We start from the raw sequence: 5,354 nt of genomic DNA, 5'->3' as shown, positions 1-5,354 counted from the left end.
ACTTTATTGAAATCACCCTCATCTAATTAGAGCAAGCAGCTGATGAGAGCAAAGAGGGACGGGAAGTAAGGTTAGATTCCATTATGCAAGGGTGAAGTCACCGTTGTATCAACTGAATGGGCGAGGCTGCGGAAAGGTGAAGGCATGGCTGTGTGTGTGTGTGTGTGTGTGAGTGTGAGTGTGAGAGAGAGAGAGAGATAGTGTACAGTTTCAGTCGCGACCTTTACTGTTATTGCAGCATGGATGTGAAGATGGACTCTAATCTGAGTCTGTTATTAATCTGTTGAGTTGAGGGTTTGTGTGGTTACTTCAGAGTATTATCTGACTGTATTGAGGGTTGGGCAGCCTTTAAACTGACGCTATGCTCTCCCACTGTTTCAAAATGTGTAAATGTTCATGACATTTCAGTGTAGTAACTGAACACAGACTACAAGTGTATGCAAAAGTGTGGGCACCCCTTTACAAATAACAGCGTTTGGTGATTTGTTTCAGTGGAAACGATGTAAACACAGCCTCTCTATGATATGGAACATAAAATACAATATTGTCAACAATTAATGCGTCGTTACATTTTGTACATTGTCAGTATTTAATAACAACCTCCTCTGTCAGCTATCACAGCTTGCAAATGCTTGTTGTAGTGAGCTTAAAGTCTTTCAATTCTTGTATTTGGAATTTCATTTCAGCTCTTGAAATAGTTCATGATGAGATATGTTTAGGACCATTAGAAGCAGAAGCCATCCTCTTACAGCTTCAGTGATTTTTTTTATTAATTTTTTTTTTTTACAGATGGTGTGATGTTTGCTTTCAGAATTTGCTTGTATTTAGTAGAAGTTATTCCCTCCACCTGCGCAGTGTTTCCTGTCCCACTGGCTACAACTCTGACGCATGATACATTCACCCCCGTGATACATTCTTGGTCTTTCAGATCTCGTCTTGTCTTCCAGAGTGTCCCTAAAACTGCCATCTCTTAATTATACTTCACACTGTGGAAACTGCATTCATGTTTGCTGAAAAAACTGTATACTAAAAAAGGTTGTGTTAACATCTTTTCAATTAAAGAATGATCTATGTGGCAAAACTTTTGCATAGAAATGTAGTATTATTATTATAGTAATTGTCTTACCACTGTGGTGTGTTAGTCTGGAATCAGCTACATTGAGGTAGTCCAATCAGTAGAGAAGAAAATCTGCAGCAGACTGTTAAGAGAAGGTACTTGAAGTGTCACCACATTGCTATGAATAGCCATCATGATGGGTGTGTTTTCCTGGGAGTAAAAAAGGGGAACACTTGCAAACTCGTGGCCATCACACAGTCATTCAGCTGGGGGGAAGCAGGAAGCAGGCATTGTAAAAACTGTATCAATGTGTTTCAGTCAGTTGCCAATCTACTAATGCAGTTTAATACAACAGACCGGCAGTAAATCATCTCTTCATGAAGGTTATAATGTTGAAACTTTTTTAGAGTGGTCTTGATTCAACTGTACGATCATTTTGGGGGCTGTAGTTTGTGATGATAACCTAAATAATGTAGTAATAATAATAATAATGTATCATAAATGTATTATACTGCATTGGGAGTGTTTGTATATTGATAATACATTTTGATCCCAAAACACATTTTGTTTGTGTGTGTGTGTGTGTGTGTTTTTCAGGTGTCAGTCTACTTGCCACTCTTTCTATGTACTTCATCCTGAATGCTGGTCCAGGAGGTACACACCACAGCATGTTATTGTGAAGAGAGAACATATTAGGTAGGTTGTCCCACATTTTTTGTTTCATAGAGGATGTGTGACAAGGGCGAACAGCTCACCCTATGTCTGCTGTTTATCTCTTATGCAAAAGCTGGAAGAGTTGCATTCCTCATTTTGGCTTTCACTAGCGAAAAGGAGGCAGTGAGTTGTACACTATGACTAAACTGTTTGTACCAGAGAGCATTTACTCGAGAAGTCATTTGCCACCTGGCTAAATGTTTTGTAATTACTTGCCAGAATTTTTTTATTTTTTATTTTTTGAAGTGTTGAGTTGAGTTCTAATATATACACGCAAGTATAATGACGAGAAATGGAAAACAAGCCTTCAAAGATAGTTTGGGAGGCTTGTTAAAAGGAGCTGTGGAATAACTAGATTTTTTACACAACATGAATTACTAAAATAGCATAATTGAGACTGTTCACTTCAGTTTTGTGTCAAATAGTGTAATGAGTTTAGAGCTGGGAGAAGCAACCTTGTGGTGTTTTTTTTGTGTTGTTGTGGATATTGCAGGTTGAGTGTTTACTTTGTACAGAGTAAGCCATAGAAATAAAAATAATAAGGCATGTATTGGTTGTTTTTGTAATATAATTGGCCATTAGAATTTTATTCAGTTTTGTCAACATTCCCACCCAGGGGTGGTTTTATTTTTGTTTACTTACTGTTTTCAGCTGGACATTAGGTTGACCATTAAGTTGTTTGGCCCATTCTGGAGATGTGACAGTGAAACATAAAATCACTTAGTAAATCGAAACCCATTTCTTTCAGGAATATTTTTGGCTTGGTTTTATCAAATGTTCCTTTACTGCAGATGCCAGCCCATGCTGTGACCTAATATGTGATGACCCTGCAAAGTGATCTGAGCAGGATGACACTGAGGGGACTGCTGGTTATGTACGTCAAAGAGGAGACAAGAAGGGAGATAAGGGGAGGAGGGGAGAGAGAGAGATTGAGAGCGACCAGTGGCTCTTGTGTTGCGCCCTTTGACTGGGAAGGGCAGACAGCTGGACAAGCAGCTGGTGTGGCTTTAATGGGCCTCCCTTCATTGAGCACAGTAAAATCAATACGCCTTGAATTAGCCAAGAGTGTTTGCTACCCTCTTACGGACGATATTAAGTCTTTTTTTTTAATTAAACGGAAAAACAGTATGCCATTCAGTGCTGCTGTTGTGTGGTAAACAAGGCTGTTTGTTATTGAATACACTTGTTAAAGTCAAATTGACAGAGGCACCCCGTGGCAGGTACGCATAAACCTTCTACAAATGGCATCGCCGAGCTGTGTTCACTTGTCAGGTGACATTTCTCTGCATCACTGTAATATTTCTTGACATTTTTTATCGACGAGATTCATAATAAGGAGAAACGGCCATGTACTAGAACATTTTTCTTCAGCTTCTGTTTCTTTTGCGATCAGTTAATATACTAGGTGATGCTCTTAACAGTAGCCTCAGTCATTTTTATGTGTGTAGTGCTATCAGCTGAGGCAGTGCTTTCCTCTAGCCTTGATCTTTGTGATGTAGAAAAATGTCATTTTTTTCAAGGCAATTCAGCTGTGCTCGCATCATTTAGCATGCTGTCATGTCAGTAAGAGTGGCAGGTGTTTATTTTGTTCACTCCATGGTTCACACTCTGCTTATTTGCTGACAAACGTCTATATTTCCAGTGTTTTCATGGTGTTTGTTGAGTAAAAGATCGAGAAAAAATCATGCTTTCTAAAAACATGAACATGCCTGGATCTGTCCTGATCCCAATCAGATGGAGACCTCCCTTGTCATGTTGTTATGCACAATGGAGAACAAACCTGCTGTTGTTTATTTATGAGGAGCTGTACTCATAATGTGTGTTTCATATTAAAGGAACAATCTGTAATTCCTGGCCACATGCTCCAAAGAAATAGGGGGCATCATTTCACCTCCTTACACCCTAATAAACCATAGAAATTCTCCTCAGCTCCTCCAGAGGATGGATGTCAGTGCATTTGTCTCCATTCAGTACAATTCAAGCTGATGTACTATTGAGGCTGGGTCTTTCTGGCAGCAGGGTCAAGTTTACCATAAAGACTGACCCATAGACCCCTAAAAATGTGCATAGATTTAAAATCAGTACCAAAAGACCTTTTTCACAGCAACCATTTTGACATGAAATAGGAGTGTAAACACTGGCGTTACCAGTGATACTACTACTACTACTCATTATTCAAAAGAATAACTTACTCTTGGAGAACTTGGCGTGTTACCAGCCATGACAAGCCTTATCCAACTGAATTATAAGTGCTGCTTTAAAATTAAATACAGTGTAATGTATGATCTAAATCAGGTCCTAAAGCCAGTTGTTTGCACAAACCCGCTGCATAGCCACCCTCTTATTAACTTGCCTGGCTTAGAGCATAAAAAGATTTTAATAGAAATCATTTATACTGTAATATAATGTAGATTTCTTTAGCATTTAGCTTCAGGTTTAGCTTTTTAACTGGATCTCTGTTTTTCTGGCTGTCAAGAAGATATCTTTGCTTTGGAGTTTCAGCTCTGCAGGCCTAAAATGTCTCGTCCCCTTTGACATTTCCATTTTGCAAGCAATTTCAATGACATACACTGGCGTGGACAGTTTTTGGATGCAAGTAGAAACAAACAGCAGCGTGGTGTTTGGAAGGGCGCCTGGTTGGCTAGTCAGCTAAAGACTGAAAGCTTAGCTCTGCACCACCCATCTCACTGGAAATGTCTCATTTGATTTAAATGCTTAGTAAAAAGGAAGCAGTCGTTTGGCTCAAAGCATTATCTCAGAGTTTACCGGAACATCACACCCACGAATGCAATAAGTACCTCTACCTAACAAATCTAGTTAATTGTGTGTTTTTTAAGAATGAGAAAATAATTGGTGGCTGGTAAGGTTTAAAAGAACTACAAGGTTGTTCTTTCAGCTGTGTCACTGACTTTAATTTCAATGAGGAATTTTACTGCTATGTCAGTACATTCTCATCTTAGCTACACCCTTTTTCAGTTGAATATGAAATGCATCCTGTATCTTCTATCACCTCAGAATTGTGTGAAATTCTTCTGGGTGGTTTGCTCTCTTATCCAGATAAGATGGCAAGTCCTGCCTGCGCAGTAGTAAGGGAAATAATGATCATTAATCTGGTCTGTAGTACTTAATGAATGAATTTCAAACTAAGTCTACTGCTATAAATTAACTGTAGATATCTTATGTGTTTCATTGTGTGGTAACTTGTGGCGGTATCTAATCTTTAAAATAAAAAACAAAGGTGTTTGGATCTTTTGTGTAATATGGAAACAAAGAATCGATAACAAACTTACAGATATGACATTCGATTTTTCTAGATATCTGATATGCAAATCATTTCCAGCTCATTCTGGCTGTTGCTTAAACTCTATGATATATAATAACTGAAGAAATTAGATCAAAAATAGGATAACAGCTTGCAACTCAGGTAAAGTCTCCGCTTAAAAATAGCTGCGACTGGGCATCATGTAGCACCAGATCAACGTAGTCCACAAATCCCGACATCTTGAACAAACAAAAATAGCTGAACAGTGCACTCCAAGAGCTTCTGGTGATGGCTTTGGCCCTGGGGTGGTTGCAGTCATAC

At 38.8% G+C, this 5,354-nt stretch overlaps 1 protein-coding gene across 1 annotated transcript in view; it reads left to right on the top strand.

Moving 5' to 3' along the window:
- The window catches only part of zdhhc7 (zinc finger DHHC-type palmitoyltransferase 7), a 13,968-nt gene that overhangs the window by 391 nt on the left and 8,223 nt on the right, over nt 1-5,354 (top strand). The window contains exon 2 of the mRNA XM_035682340.1: nt 1,655-1,753. The gene's annotated coding sequence lies outside the window, so the exon portion shown is untranslated. The remainder of the gene's footprint in view (nt 1-1,654; nt 1,754-5,354) is intronic.

This window comes from Morone saxatilis, unplaced genomic scaffold (assembly GCF_004916995.1).
Source record: "Morone saxatilis isolate NCDOM2014 unplaced genomic scaffold, NCSU_SB_2.0 Contig11, whole genome shotgun sequence".
Taxonomy (NCBI): domain Eukaryota; kingdom Metazoa; phylum Chordata; class Actinopteri; family Moronidae; genus Morone; species Morone saxatilis.
The sequence above is the reverse complement of the archived record's forward strand: the minus strand, read 5'-3'. Positions and strand labels throughout refer to the sequence as shown.